Below are 17,004 nucleotides of genomic sequence, written 5' to 3'. Positions count from 1 at the left end.
TATTTCCAACCGAAGAAGGGGTCTCAAAGAGAAGAGCCTTCCCCGCCTTGTGCAATCTTTTGTTCTGTGTCATATCACCTACGTTGCTGCTTATCTGAGCTGTTATCGTGCAGAAGAAAACAAGCTCGATACCCTCATACGAAAGATCTACAAGCAAGCACTTGGCCTCCCACACTACACCAGCACAGAACTTTTCAATCAACTGGGAGTTCACAACACCCTCTCAGAAATCATCGAAACCCAACAACGCAGTCAGCTAGATTGGCTCACACTCACAGAAACGGGACGTTCTATTCTTTCCACGCTTGGCTTCACGTGCCATCAGCAACAGGGCCCCAAACAATCAATTCCGCATAACATCCGCAGCTGGATACACGTGGATACCATCCCTAGAAACATGCATCCTTAGTCCGAGCGCGGCGCCAAGCTCGCGCTAGAGTCATCACAAAAGCCCTTGCCCACGAACGTGGCACTGCATTTGTTGACGCAGCTCAGTATTCTCAAGGCACACGTTTTGTAGCTGTCGCCGCACACAATGGAGTCCTACGACATGCAACCAACGTCCCTACTTCCTCTGCCGAGACGGCTGAAGAGGTGGCCATCGCCCTGGTCACTCTACATTCCACCCGTGACACCATCGTATGCGACTCTCGCTCAGCCGTCACTAACTACAGCAAAGGCCGCATTTCTCCTCAAGTGATTCGCATCCTGTGCCAGGCACTACACTCAAAAGAAAACATGATCACCCTGACATGGATCCCCACTCACGCGGGCCCAGTTCACCTACGCCTCCCCAACCTCAACGAGGTCACCCACTCCCTTGCACGAGGCCTTGTCAACCACACTGGAGCTACTAGAGACGAGATGGACACCAGGGGCAACCTGACTACCTACAATGATCTGGTTAAGAACTTTTTACTCAGATGCCGAGCCTTTCCCCCACCTCACCCCAAGCTCAACTGGGCAGAGGCCACCACTTTGCGTCTTCTTCAAAGAAACACGTATCCCTCACCTGCCCGCTTTCACCTCATATTCCCGGACGTGTGCACAAGCTCCCACTGCCGGTACTGCGACACTCACCCGGCTAAGCTTCCGCACATGGTGTGGGATTGCCCAGCACAGTACAGACACACTAATTCCACGACGCTTTCGTCGAAGTTCCATGAGGCTCTGCGGAGCCCCGTTCTTTACAACCAAACCTGGGCGACCCAGCACGCCTGTGAGGGAGCTTCGAGGCAAGCCCTTGACGTCCCTTCATGGGAGGCTTAGGCCCGCTCACCTAAACCTGCTTGTTTCTTATAATAATATTTATTCCTCCCTCCTCCTCCAGAAAAGGCGGAAAAAGGTCTCGTCACCCGATATTTGATTCAGCACACCTCACTCGGCAGTGTGCGAAGCTAATGATTCGCCCATAAAGAGTACGCTTGTTACTATACTAACGGCGAGCCGTTTATATACACCATTTAGCGTTGGAGGTACTCAGCATTCAGTGGCACTTCAACGTCATATCGTTATCACTAGCGGGAGGGTGCAAACCGCACACTTTAAAAGTCGTCACCGCAGTCGTTTGCAATGAGCGCGCTCTTCTTACATATACTGTATGCACTTTGCGTACTCTATACAGGACGTGGTCGCCTGTGCGCACACTTATGTTGTGTTAGAGGTGGTTCGCACGATTATTGCTTTTACTGCAAGTTTCTTTTGAAGTTAGGCGACACACAAAGGTCACTTCGTTCACTGCACTCAAAGATAAGGTAGTAACAGCTGTGGCAGTTTTCAGTTCACACTGGTCTTGTATATTAACACCGGGTCGTGACGTGGATGAAGAGAGCAGACTGCAGGTCGATTATTAAACTGTTTATTTGGGCCGAGCTTGTGGCCACGTGAAAAGAATGTCAGATTACAGCAAGATACTGGCACTGATAGTGGCTAGCAGAGCATCGGCCGTCGATCAACTGACGATCGGTGAAGCGCGTCGGCATTTATACACGTAGAATCGGACATTCTAACGTTACCGCTAGGGGCTGCGTAGGTTCCAGAATAATCGGTAATGTCCGCTAAGTGGGTGCAACCTTAACAAAACAATCTACTATAATCGCGAACCTTTTAGAACAACGAGGTGCAGTTCACGCCAAAAAATCCAGACAGGCTTTGTAACCGAAAACGGAAGTAAACATATGTGATAGTAAGAAACGAGAGGGCAATGCCCCCCTCTCAAAAAGCATCGTCCCTATCACCATGGTCCTGATGCTTAAATCTGAACACTAAGGGAAATACATGAACGTTAAAAATAAAAACAACACAATAAAAGAAAAAGCCGAATAACAAATCAGCACAAATAATATAGAGAAACACCCCCCAAAACACCGTTCTTAAATTCATTAACGCTTGTGAAACGGCTTGAGGTACACAACATAAACTACTTCTGGTCGCGTAAGCCGCCGTTGAGAGTTCGTGCTGCCGTCAGGGACAACCTCACAATCGAGTGGGCCGAGAAGTCTAACTACCCTGTATGGTGCGAAGTACCATGGCAGAAGTTTTTCACTGAGCTCACGTTATCGTATCGGCGTCCATACTGACACACGTTCACCGGCCTAGCATTCCACGAAGCGTCGTCGAAGATTGTTATGGTGGCTGTCAGCTGCCTGCTGAATTTTGATGCGCAAGTGGGCGAGTTGACGAGCTTCTTCTGCGCGCTGAAGGTAGACGGTGACATCGACGTTTTCTTCATCAGCGACGTTTGGTGGCTTGGCGTCGAGTGTTGTTGTTGGGTTCCTTCCGTAAGCCAAGCTGTATGGCCACATCTGCGTCGCCTATTGCACTGTTGTGTTGTATTCGAAGATCACGTACGGAAGGATGGTGTCCCACGTTTTGTGGTCGACGTCGACGTACATGGCAAGCATGTATATGAAGGTCTTCTTTAGCCGCTCAGTGAGGCCATTGGTCTATGGAAGCTATGCGGTGGTCCGGCGATGATTATAGTGTGGTTGTACCTCAGGATCGCCTGAGTTCGGTCAGCCATATAAAGGCCGTATCTCGTGTGATGAGGGCCTCTGGCGCGCCGTGACGTAGAACGATGTTTTCAACAAAGAATTTGGCTACCTCGAATGCACTGCCTTTAGGAAGGGCCCTTGTCTCGGTATAGCGTGTGAGGTAGTCAATAGCGACGATGATTCATTTGTTTCCTTAAGTCGAGGCAGGAAACGGCCCTAGTAGGTTTATGCCAATTTGCTGTAATGGTCGGCGTGGTGGCTCGATGGGCTGTAGAAGTCCAGCTGGCCTAGTCGGTGGTGTCTTCTATTGCTGACAATCACAGCAAGACTTCACGTAATGAGTAACGAGCAGCAAGGCGAGGCCAGTAATAATTTTCCTGTATTCTGGCGAGCGTGCGGGAAACACCCAAGTGTCAGGCATTGGGGTTGTCGGCATTGGCTGCAACGCCTGGAGTACTTCTGTTCTTAATGCGAAAGGCACGACGAGAAGGCACTTGGGTGATTCCACGAGAGATCGACACGGGTCCAAAAGTTGATATTTTAGATTTAATTGAGTATTTTATATTTCGTGCACCTCTCACCAGGTAACCCGAAAGTCAACTTCGTTTTATTGTTAACGGCATAACTTGCGAAAAAAAAATATCAAAGTTCGCCAACATGGAGGCACCAATTTCGTCACCTGTCATTTTCGAAAATTGCAGATGCTATAAAAAGACAAATATTTTTGTTTCAAGGAAGATATTTTTTACACGATATGCATGTCTAATGAAGAATGAATTCATACGGTTTCAAGTTTGTAGACCTTAAGCAAATAGCTTTTAAAAATGTCTATTTTGCAACAGTTTAAGATAACTTACGTATTCCCCATTTTTTTCTCCGAAAGTAATGCAAGCAGTGTTTCCATAGTTGACACGTTTTAAGAATATAGTGTGTTCATTAGGTACATAAATTATCGCTACCGTAGGCCAAGTGCAATTTTTTATATATTGCCTCAAAGTTCTCATACTGGCAAAAGTGTACTCCACTGAAATTTGAGTAATAAAAAACACCATCTTCAATTTTTCTTAAAATCTCGTAAATAGACAACCGAAGGCCATCATACAGTAATATAAAGAAACATGTTGCATTATTTTGTTTTTAGCGACAATATTCGTGGTACAAATCAGAGCTTTTCGAGAATGCACTGATAAGTTGAGAAATCTAGAAATCGGAACAGAAAATTCTCACATTGGCAAAAGTTTGTTTGCCGTAGGGCAAAGAAAACTTTTGCCAATATGAGAAATTCGACGCAATATATAAAAATTTACATTGGCCCTACGGCATCAATAATTTATGTACCTAATGAACATACTATATCCTTAAAACGTGTGAAGTTTGAAAACGCTGCTTGCATTACTTTCGGAGAAAAAAAGGGGAATACATAACTTATTTTAAACTGTAGCAAAGTTAGACATCATTAAAAGCTATTTTCCTAAGGTCTACAAACTTGAAACCGTATGAATTCATTCTTCATTAGACATGCGTTTCAGGTAAAAAATATTTTCCTTGAAACAAAAATATTTGTATTTTCATAGCATCTGCAATTTTCGAAAATGACAGGTGACAAAATTGGTGCCTCCATGTTGGTGAAGTTTGATATTTTTTTCTCGTAATTTATGCCGCTAATAATAAAACGAAGTTGACTATCGGGCTACCTGGTGAGAGGTGCACGAAATATAAAATACTCAATAAAATCTGAAATATTCACTTTTGGACCGTGTCGATCTCTCGTGGAATAACCCACTTGGTGCGACATTCAGTTTTTTTAGAGAAGACCACTTCGCAAGATAAACGCCTCCAGTTCTCACTTGAATACTTTCAGTGCAATGGCAGCACTGCCCTCGAGGTATTCCATGAGGTCCCTGAGTTCCGGATTGGCTCGTCGTCATTCGGCGAAATTGTCAGCGCTTACGGTTCCCACAAAGCAATCATCATCCTAGTTATCCTGCGGTGGTGCATCGACAAGAGCACGAGACAAGCAGATGATGTCGGAGTGCTTTCTTCCGGAATTATAAACGACGAAAATGTCGAATTCTTGCAGTCTCAGGCTCTAGCTTGCGAGACGACCGAATGGTTTTTAAAGTTTTCAAGCCCACACAAGGCGTGGTGGTCACTTACAACTTTGAAGGGCCCGCCGTAAAGATAGGGGCTAAACTTTGAGGTAGCGCAAATGATGGCAAGACAGTCCTTTTCTGCTGTTGAATAGTCGGCCTCCACCTTTTATATTGACCGGCTAGCATAACTGATGACCCTTTCCTGCCAGTCACGGCGCCGAGTCTTACACTGCTTGCGCCGGTATGTAGTTCTGTTTCGGCGAATTTGTCCAAATGCGTCAGCAACGGAGGCGTCTGCAGGCATCTTTTTAGTTCTTAAATGCTTCCTCCTGTAGTGTTTCCCACTTGAATTCTACGTCGAATCTGGTAAGGTCACCGAGTGGCTTGGCGATCCGGGAGTAGTTTTGGGCGAACCGTCTGTAATAGGCGCAGGGGCCGAAAAATCGATGGAGGGCCTTCTTGTCGGTGGTTGGAGGGGATTCAGTAATGGTGGTTGTCTTCGGCGGGTCGGGGCGTACACCGGACTCTCTTATCACGTGGTCTATGAACATTAGTTCCTCGTATGTGAATCAGCACTTCTCTGGTTTGAGGGTGAGTTCAGGGGTCTTGATTGCTTGAAGTACAGCTTCAAGACGCTGGGAATGCTCGTCGAAGCTTGATGAAAACACGACGACGTCGTCCAAGTAAACAAGGCAAGTCTGTCGTTTCAATCCAGCCAGTACAATATCCGTAACACGTTGGAAAGTTGCTGGAGCCGAGTAATGACCAAAAGGCATCACCTTGAATTTAAAGAGGCCATCTGGTGTAATAAAGATGGTCTTCTCTTTGTCTCTCTCAAGCTCAATTTGCAATAGGTGGTCTTGAGGTCCAAAGATGAAAAATACCCCGCGCTGTGGAATCGATCAAAAGTGTCGTCTATCCATGGGAAGGAATACACATCCTTCTTCGTGATATTCAAGCGACGATTATTTATGCAGAAGCATAGAGCGCCGTCCTTCTTCACTAGCACCACAGCTGACGCCCACGGACGTTTGGAAGGTTTCAAGATATCGTCGCGTAGCATTTTGTTGACTTGCTTTCTTATTGCCTCCCGCTTTCGCGTCCAAACTTTATACGGGCTCTGATGTAGTGGTCTGGTACTCTTCTCTGTCATGATGCAACGTTTTGCTACTGTTGTCTGCCGAACTTTCAACGACGACGAAAAGCAGTCATCGTATTGCCGGAGCAGGCTTTTCAGCCATTCTTGCTTGTGCTTCGGAAGCCTGAAATTGACGCCGAAATTCTTGTGGAGACCTCCGTTCATCGAGGCATGTTCAGTAGACTCGGTGAGGGGGATAGCGTTGCTGGATTCCACAATTTGTTTCTAAATAGGCAACCGTCGTGCCTTTGCTCCCGTGTTTGTACTTGTTGCTAAAGTTCGTCAGCAGTACTGTTGCTTTCCTCACTCTCAGCTCGGCTATACCTCTAGCGACGCCAATCTGGCGGTTGATCAACAGCTGCTGGTCGCTTTCGATGACACCTTGATGGCATGATGATTTTTGAAAGCCGACGGAAATGTTGATGCTGCATGGATCGAGGGAGCTGGTTGATTTCATCTTCCAGTTCATTCAAGGCCCGCTTTCCAGGTAGCGTGTCTGGTGGTAGGGCTTGTTCTGCTGATAGCGTTATTGACTTGGACCTCAGATCTATGACTGCACCGTGAAGGCTTAAGAAGTTCATACCAAGGTTCACATCTCTCGAGCACCGCTGTAGTACCACGAAGCTTGAGGGGTAAATCGGTTGTTAACACAGACTATCGCTGTGCAGATTCTCTCCAGCGTTACTAGGTGGCTTCCAGCTGTTCTTATTTTGGGGACTTCCCAGACATGCTTGACTTTCTTTAACTTCGTGGCGAACGCTCCACTTATGAAACGATAATCGGCTCCAGGGTCAACGAGAGCTGTCCCACTGTGGCCGTCAATAGGAACGTCGAGGTCGCTGGTTCGTATTCTCGCTTTGCAGTTAGGTCATGGCGTCGGGTCACAGCTACGTCGGCTTGTTTTGTTGCTTCCATCTTGCGTCGTCCGGTCATTTTCAATACATGAGGTTTTGTCGTCAGGGCTTTGCCTGGTTTGCGTCGTGCTCGAAGAGTACCATCGCAGCGTCGTCTTCGGCTGATCTTTGGTAGTTCGTCACCCAGCAACCGCACCTCCAGTGCTTGCTGCCCGTAGTTTTTCGTGGATTAGGGCTAAGAGACCAGCCCCGAGTCGGGCCACTGCACGGCTGGCGGTGGGGCGAAATATAGCGGCCGGGTGATGGCGAATGAGAAGATCCTCGGAGTGTCCTCTTCGCGGCTGCAAACTATAGTCGGTGATGTCGCGGGGTTGTTTTCCCCGCTGTGGATGCGGTGCATCTAAGGCGTAACCACGCAGTCCCATCTGACGGCACTGGTAGCGGCGGTAGGTGTGGCCAGCTTCTCCGCAGTGGTAGCAAGAAGTCGGTGGGCAGGGGCGTGCCACATGTCGGTTTTCCTCGAAGCGTTGCGCTGGCCGGCGGGTGGACGGTATTGCGTTGACGGCGGTGGTGGCTGGCGGGGGAGCTGCAACGGTGCGGCCTCTTCACGTAGGCGTGTAGGGGGAGCGTAGCGTCGGATTGCAGCAGCGTAGCTCTTTGCTTGTGGCTGACGCTGCAGAGCTTCGAAAATTCCAAGTGATTGCCGAAATTCTTTCCAGAAGGTCTCGGCCATAGAATACACTTGAGGCTGCGACGAAGGCAACAGGTTCCGTAGCTCCTCCCGCACGGTATGTCGAATGATCTCACACAGGTCATCCGAGACGGGGCCCAAGTGCATGTTAAAAAACTCCAGGTGGTCAAGCTTTCCGGAACCCTCGAATACGGCGTCTCTCATAATCATATGGTGGTTTTAAAACGTTAAATTCTAGTTCCCCGCATCATTTTTTTGTTGGAGCAGCGTACTTTTAGTGTGAAGCAGCGACAGAAGTTCGTTTGCCCTCAACCCGTGCGCGTTTTTCTGGTGAGTTTGTCGCTCATGAGCAGCGCGCTGCTTGTTTTCAGCTGCCTGCCGTTTTTCGCGTGATATTTCAGTATGTAGGTATCGCATTCATTGCTTTGCCCTCTCGGTACAACTGCCACTTCTTTGTGTGCTTGTTAGTGGTTTTTTTTGCGCGGTGTTTCAGAATACGCTATATTCGGGGGCAAGTTATCCACGACGGATAAGCTATAATTTTGGCTGTTATTTGGTTTGAACGTTCACTACCAATTTGAATATTTATTTCAACAGATGCCCCAAGGTGTTCTGTGGAGGAGGCAGAAAAATGCGCAGAGGATGGTCTGAAATTAGCCTGCCTCATTAAAACTTCTCATGAAACTGTCAGGACGTGTGGTAAGTGTCGTTTAATATTCATACACAGATGAGCTTAAAGTTAATAAGCCGTAGAGATGACTTTATTTTAAAAACGCAAAGCCAAGTTGTGAATAAATAAGAAACAGCTGCAGATTCTCGCAGAATGTGACACTGGTAGGTATTATAGTATATTTCAGTCAGCCACATTACATTATGCTCACATGAACTGTCTCACTGAATAAAGCAAGAAAAGGCTGTCGAACATGAGCACGTGAACAAAACAGATGCCGTGTGAAGACCTGGAAGTCGCACTGTCGCAACAATGTCGCTACAAAAAGCACCGTAAGAAGTACGCAAACGCTACAGTCCCTTTCACACTTTGCTGGAAGCGTGCGAAAGCATAAAAAAATTCCGTACAATTAGATCAGATAATTAGGTAGGAAATATGGCGTGAGGCCTAGTGAATCTCAGTCATATGTTTTGCGAGGTAAATGAGAACATTTTTCCCCGATGGATTTTAGAACAGATGCCCTTCAACTAAACTAGCATGCATATATTAGGACGTAAATTCAAATTGGTGACCGAGAAGAAAGCATTCATCCTAATCGCTGAAATCCCCAACTTCAATCCACAGACGTCAGAACCTTGGCAAAAACGCGTTGCTGAAGAGCCAGATTAAGATGAACGCTGCCTTGGAGGAAGAATGAAAATCAGTGCTATAGCATGCTGCATCATCTCACCTTTGAAGAGGTGGTCTAATTCGCTGCAACCCCAAAGGGGGTCTTTGCTTTTTAACCTCTTCCAGTTCATCTCTGAAAAGAACAGGTTCAGAAATACAAAATAGTTTTCCTCAGCTCTACGCACAAATAGTTAGAAGGTGTTGCAAAACTGAAAGCTCATAATGAAATCCCCGTTACATGCATTCACTTCGTTTATTAACGAGCATTTAGTAGAAATGAAGAAAACTTTGGCAGAGGGCGAAATTGGATTGTCTTAAACAACCACGGTGGAAAAAATTCTACCCCCTTTTTTCTGCTCTTTCGCTTTGCGCCTTCCGCAACGCCAATGAAATGTTACAACGTTTCGTTTAGGTAAATTTTCTCCGAAATCGTGATCACGTGACCTATAGTGCCAGCTACGCAAAAGTATAACACAATCAGATCAACCAGCAAAGATAGGCAAATGGCACGGCGCTTCATACGCGCCATTGGTTGTGTCGAATGTAGGTCCCTGTTCACCATCAGCCTGCTTTATCACCGTGTGCAGTATTTTCAGTAAGTAATTTCGCTACTTGAGCGGGAACCACAATAAGTAAAGTGATAGAGGTCTAGAAGCTGAGAAAGAGTTCTGCAGAATTCTGCGAGGTGGTGGAAGCGTTATGTTAAAGGAAATTGACAACCACCCCCTAGTCACACAAAAACACATGAAAGCTAATCAATATATCTTCTTCTAAACAGCGCCTTCAGTTCCAAAAATAAAAATAGTCCCTGTTTTGGGCACTGAAATTGAATCCATTAGCTTTTTTTAGGGTGATCACTTTTTTTCGGGGTGTAAGAAAAGCCACACCTATTTTTCTATGCGAATCATCATACGGACTTGCTTTGCGAGCGGGTCATTGTCAATGTTTTCTTGCATAACCTTCCCTCCACCTTGGCGTTTTATGGAGAGCTCATATTCAGCAATCAATGTGTATGTGGTTTGAATACCGGATCAATTCATTGCGGTGCATGCCAATTCTTAGCTTACTGGTTAGCTAAGTGCCTAAAGCAACCACCTAAGAAGGGTGCTAGACCTGAACTGGATCGCTGAATGAGGACTAATTTTTCGTTGAATGCTTTTTTTCGGAAAAACACTTAAATTTCCCTGTGGCATAACGCTTCCGATGATTGGTATTACACTTAGGTTTTTCTAACTGTAAAGATAAGTTGGGCACGGAAACCATATATTTATATAACTCTTCATCCTGGTTGGTATCCCGCCCATTTTTTTACGTCACCTACACACTGTCATGAAATAAATGCGTAAGAAGTAGTAGACAGACACAATGAGTAAATTGTGCCCGTCTCGCACACAACACGAAGGGCTATGAGAAAATCATCGCATGAAAGCGGGAGTACCATACAATGTAGTGAGTACAAAACTGAAACGATGTCGTCAGTTTTAGTTCTGTAAACCTACATTAGAAACTATCTTTCCAACGCACTGGATACAATACAAACTTCGGGGAGTTGGACATTCATATTCAAAAGTGCGCTTTGTATACAAGTACGGACACGGGACGGCATAACAGCGTTGTAGGTCCGACGCCCGACAGACAAGACACTGACTTAATCTAAGGCTAAAAGAGCATCAATACGGTTGCCAGCAGCTAGCAGAAGCAAGTAACTTAGCAGCGCATTGCAAGAAACGTCCCTGTGATGCATTTTTTTAAACAACACCTGCAATAGCTGGCTTTGAAGAAAAAAAAACTGCCCGAGAAATTTTAGACTCCGAGCATTATGAAAGAGTGAATCCGTGAATCATGGCCTTCCCTTTCAGTTGTCCTACCCCTTTCCTTCCCTCCCCCTTTTGGTGGACTTTCTTCCTGCTCCTTTTATTTTTATGAACATTTGCGCATGCTTGTTTGGCCCACCCCTACCAAGAGGCCCCGTTTTTTTGCCGCATTAAATAGATCAGTTAGTACACTTTGCACTCATTGCGTCCTGTACTTGTTTTTTTTTGTTCCGTGTTCATATTTACAAAGCGAATTTTTTCAATATGAATCAAAACAAACTATCTCAAATGATAGCTCTTTTAAATATTATTGTGAGTTCATCGGCCTTTTTATTCCTAATGCGCGAGAAGATTTTGGTGTACCTTTTTCGTGATGTTCGCTTGCGGGTGGCACCCAGATGTACGCTTGAGACGAATTCAAAGGGCGTTGCAGGAATACGCGAACACCTTGATGAGAGAGTACATCGTGTTTTCCGCACTCAAGGGCAGGGAATCCGAACCTCACGAAAGTTTCGGCAATGAAGTGAGCTTGCGCAAAACAACCAATTTAGCCCATTTTGTGCTGTCATGTGTCAAGACAAGCAGACCATGGTTTTGCCTCGGGCTCATGGGAAATGAACTGATTACATCACATTCCATTTTTCGCAATGGTGGCGTACTCTCAAGTGACTGAATTGGTCCTAACAGTAAACCATGTGCGCCATGGTTCCGCCTTTTCACTAATCGAACACAACCCCGCGTAGCGTAACACATTCTGTTTCATTCCGGGCCAAGTTAACGTATGCGCATCTTCTCGTAAACTTTCTGGCCTGAAGAGTGATCAGCTAAAGCATTTTCATAGTAATACTTTGTGGAAACTTGGGGAAGTTTGGGGGAAATAACTTGAAACTGCAATTTCACAAAACCATCTTCAACCTGAGTGATGATGAAAACAATTTATTCTGCAAATTGAAAGAAAATTGGGTAAGTTCCTATTACAGGACATCTATGGCAATCTCTGTGACAGCGCAGGCTCTAAGCCCGGCAGACCTTGGAGGCGCCGTCACAAAGGCTACCTTCCTACTGCTCTGGGGGGGCGGACGAACCGAAAGATTGAAGGGAAAAGAGGGAAGTAGGTGGTGGTGCCCTCTACGGTAACGTGAAAAGTTGTGGGGATAACGCCACAGCCTGAACAGGCGTCACTATAAAAAATCGGGTATATTTTGTGCATAATGTGGTGGTTCGGGAATGTTCGGGCCTGCAGTCGGCGAAGTGCGATAGCCTTCTCGCATGTGATGGAGCCTGGTGGTTGTTGGTATCGCTGTCGTTGGCGTATGTTGTGTTGCGTGACTTCGCGATATGGGAGAAATGGGGAACCTGGCCAACACCTCTTAAAATTTTTCAGGCCTGCACCTCACGTGACACGACGTCAGTTACGTCATCACTCACCATCCGACAGGTCCTGCATGGGCAGGCCGCTTTTGGCACTCCTATAGAAGGGTAGCAGTTTCATCGCGACATAGTACAGGTTTACGCAAATGGTTGTTCTCAAAAATACTGTTTTATTTCACCTTCAAATGTCTCTTCAAACAACATAATGAGCGTACTGTTATTCATAAGAAACTTATCAGAATATTGAAACAAACGTTTTGTGTATTATGTAGTTCATTCAACATTTACAAAAGAGAAAAGAGTGAATTGTGAAGAATACAAGAATATAATACTAAAAACTACAATTAAGATATAATCACTATGTTGGAGCAAAATTTTTCAATTTCCGTGCTTTCGCAACAGCTTTGCACCGGCTTTAGCAACAGCTGCTGCTTCGTTCCTCTTCTTGCAAAAAAATATTTATCATAACATTTGTTGCACATTTGGTCAACAAATTCATAACCAAATCTAGTTCGTGACCATTCGCACAGACCGCCAGTTCTTCAAATGCTGGTAGGCTCTCCTTTACAAGCTGCTGAACAATAAATTTGAGATTTCATGCCTGCAGAAAGAATGCGGCATTTTTTTCCCTTCTGCATCAACTTTGAAACAACAACTTCAGCATGCATCACTACAGTAACAACTCAGGCGTTCGGGAATTTCCAGCCGACCGAATTGAGACTTGCTATTAAATATTCAGCATCATCATCACACTCAGGGTCACAACTGTGAGCAACCAAGTTCTCTCGGCAGTAGTTCCACTTCAATGTTTTCACCACAGAGTTTGTGCAGAAGCCTCCGACATAAGCAAGAACAGTGACGCGTGTGTTCAAGGTGTTAAGGTCCTCAGGTTTGACAGGAATTCTCAAGTGCTGTTGATTTGTAGCTGTTCCTACTGGAGGGGCCTCTACATCAATGAAATTGTTACTGCTCATATTAGGAAGAGTATTTTGTAGGCAAATCCTACCTTCACTCTCGTACAGCTGCCTCATACTAATGTGGTAATGACCCCCAGCCATTTTCCTGTACTGGCCAAATCAATTTTCTAGACCATCTGTCTAAAGTTCAACGAGAAGCACATAATTACAACGAAGTTAAACGAGACAGTACTTGGTGAACTCAAGTAGTGCATAGGTGCACTGCCTTAGAGCAGCACGAATTTTTCGCGTGATAATGCCGTTGTCGTGTTAGTGGGATTCTCACACATCTAGCAAAGTGACAAATTCATCAAGAAACTTCTGCTTAGGGCCACCATTCAGGCCGGAAACTGACTCTTCATAAAGATGTCTGTGGTTATAGCCTTTGTGAGGTGTTTAAACGTTGACCATCTTCCACCAGCGTTGAACTATTCTGATAGAATATGCAGTTTCATGCCTTAAAGCTTGAAAGCTGCAGTGCGCATTAAGAGTCTTGGCCACAAAAAAAAAAACATTGAATATTTGCAGATCCAGTTTGACATTCTGCCTTTCGAAGTTGCTAGGATTTAACGCTTTTAAATATAGGCGATAGCTATACTTCGAAAGCTTTGAAGCCTCTAGTTTGCGCAGTTCACGGAGGTTTTTGAACGATACCCACTGTATGCAGTTGGAATGGACTCTGTTGTTTGTGAGATCAAACATTGGAAAATATATGTTTTTCCCAGGTTTCGTTTGTCTTAGCCAGTTATTACGATTGTATTTCAATAGGTGGACATAATTCACAACCTAAACCATAGGGCGTGTTGCATCTTTCGGATTTTGGTAGACAATGCTCAGCTTCGGTGGGTCGGAAAACATACTGAGTGCCTTCTGATTGATCGCGTTGTTGTCTGAAACTACTGCAAGAACCTTAAAACCAATTTCCTCATGGTCAATTATTACATTTTTCAGGACAGCGTAAAATGTGGGAGCACTCATTGTTTGTACAGACAGAATGCGCACGAGTTCGCCAAAAAACAACAACAAATAAACTCGGCATGCTTTGCAGCCTAGACACATGAGCCGATGTAGCAGCCTCTTCACTGTTAGCCGCCGCTCCTGAAATGTTTCCGTCTTTGGAATGGAAACAAGGCTGCATATGAGTTTCATCGAGTATGAGAACCACGTCACTTTAATGCAGCGGCAGATGCTTGAATATGTGCCTAATGTACCTGAGAAATTTTCGGCTTCTTGATTCAGTGTCAAGAGACAACTGGAAGGAGGAGCAAACATTTCTACAAGTGCTGGGAAGTGGCATGTTAAAAATCCTGATCCCCTCACAAACATGTATACTTGCGGAAATACAAATACAGTATGCAGTATACAAGCGACTACCATACCTTCGGAGAAATACTGCAACCGCTTTTTTTTCCCAAGCAGCGCCACTTGTTCTTGGAAGAATCGAATGATTAATTTCTTGCTGTAGATATCATTTCGTTCAAGTTGCTCTAGAAGGCAACACACTACATCAGAAAGACATTCTGAGGAGCATTCTGCATCGAAGATGCTTTGAAGTTTACTTAGAATGTCAGTCAGGACATTCACGTTACCAATTCTTCCTGGCACGACAGAATCATCTATATGGCTCAATTTGGTACCATGACAACATACACTGATACTCAGGTCGCTGAAAACAAGGACAGATGACCGCTACACTGGCACGTTCTCAACGACAATATTTAAAAACAGGGTACAATTTGGGCGGTGAATAACAGTTCACCCATCTGGCACAGGTACATTCTTCAAACATTCCATTACTTCCGGAAGCGAAGAAAAACAACGTTTTGTTTCTTCATCGCGATAAAAACTTTCGATTCTGTGATGGCACCAGCGATGTCAGCTGCTTCTCGACGCATTTTTTTCCGTTTCTGGGCATTCTCTAGGAGAGGGGTAATCCTTTTACAAGTACGAAGGGCATCCCGGGAACAGAGTTGGTGGTGGTCCTGAACACAGGCGTGGTATTTTCAGTGGGACTTCTAGCACTCTTCCTGTTTTAGCATCCATGTAGGACGACTTGTTCTCGAGGTATAACTCAGTGAAATTTACGGTGAAATGCATTGCGCATATTTGCATACCAACAGCAGTTGCAGAGCATCAGCGAATCTCGCAATGCGTCTAAACATTGCACAAGCGCATCGCGAACTGATAACATAAGTGCGACATAGACAACAATTTGATGTAATGGTAACATCTAGTTTCCTCTTACCTTGCTGTTTTTCGTCGGAAAGAAATCCTTTCTTGGAATGACACTGAGCCACTTCGCTCTTTGCACTACGTCTTTGGGAAACGAAAATACTTGAACTTTCTTCCCAGCCTTGTAGTTACTTGAACATCCCAGCACACAACACTTGTTGGGCATGTCAGAAGCTTCATGCAATAAAAATCTGATAGGAAAATGCACTGCAAACGCAACGCACAAAAAATGGTTTGGAAGACTCATGAACACATGTGCAGCACGGCCGTCACCACTTCAGCGAGAGGAAATTCGGGAATGTGTGACGAGACTGGCTTGGAAGTGTTGGGCCGGTCGGACGGCCAGAGTTGACGTCATAACGAATGGGGCAGGTCTGAAGAGTTTTAGAAAGTGTTGACCTGGTTCTGTGTTGGCCTCCTCACTGCGTGGGGCTGCTCGGAGTGTGAGTCCCCGAGCAACCGAATGAGCGCGTTTCTTACCCGACAGCGATGACCAAAAGTATTATGTGTATAATCACCAAGAGTATGAAGTGTATGATGTGCCTGTTGCGCGAAGCTACTTTGAATTTGCGTAAGAGGATAGAATTGGAGGTTTCGGAAATGCCGCGACCTGTTAGGATAGCCCGACATGCCGCTTGCGAATCGATGAGTATGTAGTATGTTTCTGCAGGGAGGGTCAAGGCGCGTTGGATCGCCAGGGTAACCACTAGGATTTCACCCGAGTCGGTGGCCGAAGATGGGGAAGAGATCGAAGTAGCACTTGCGATCTCATAAGTGCCGCGAACTACCATCGCTGTGTGTTCGTTTGTCGGGCGAGCCATGTCCGTGTCAACGTCACTGACAGTGCGACTCAGGAATCTCGCCCATGCCCGACGACGACCGATGTTACGCTGAGGGTGCATGTTGCGTGGCAGGGTATGTACGCGAAGCACTGGAGCTATTTCGAGTGGAACGAAAGTTCCCTGCGTTTCCGGATGTTCAAGGGAACTGGGTGATCCAGGTCGTAGAGTACCTGTCTACTGTTGGTATGAGAAGAAGGCGTTGGCGCTGACTAATCAGAACCCGAACAGGAGGCCTAATTATCCGAGAAAGTAGCAGTTGGTTTCCTTGTCGTTTTCGGTGCCAGCTGGATTACAAGCAGCCAACTTTTCCAACACCTTATGGCAGTGGCAATAGCTTGCGGCGCTGCAAGAAGATCATTTTAGTAACCAAAGTACCCCAACGTGACTGCGTAGCCACAGGTGTTGTTGTGACCACACACATTGTTTCTGGCTCGACCTGAGATTCTATAGACGATGGAGTGCTTTAGAGTGCGTCTGTAGCTTAACAGCACAGTTATTCAACCATACAGGTCGCGAAACTGCGTTCCAAAACCGAGACATGCAATTGGCCCATTTTGCCGGCATTAGCAAACTGTCAGGCCATGTGGTAGGGGCAAAGCGAAACACAAATAATGCGTTGTCACACCGGTCCCGTTAATTAGGGAGGCGATCGCCGGGCTAATTCCAAGGGCCGAAATATCG

General features: G+C 45.7%; 1 long non-coding RNA gene across 2 annotated transcripts in view; it reads left to right on the top strand.

The window, feature by feature from the left end:
* LOC142767559 (uncharacterized) overlaps positions 1–17,004 on the top strand; it is a 141,355-nt gene that overhangs the window by 79,210 nt on the left and 45,141 nt on the right. For both annotated transcript variants that reach the window (XR_012884989.1, XR_012884988.1), the window contains exon 4: positions 8,367–8,468. This is a non-coding gene — a long non-coding RNA (uncharacterized LOC142767559). The remainder of the gene's footprint in view (positions 1–8,366; positions 8,469–17,004) is intronic.

Source organism: Rhipicephalus microplus, chromosome 7, assembly GCF_043290135.1.
Source record: "Rhipicephalus microplus isolate Deutch F79 chromosome 7, USDA_Rmic, whole genome shotgun sequence".
Lineage (NCBI taxonomy): Eukaryota > Metazoa > Arthropoda > Arachnida > Ixodida > Ixodidae > Rhipicephalus > Rhipicephalus microplus.
The sequence above is the reverse complement of the archived record's forward strand: the minus strand, read 5'-3'. Positions and strand labels throughout refer to the sequence as shown.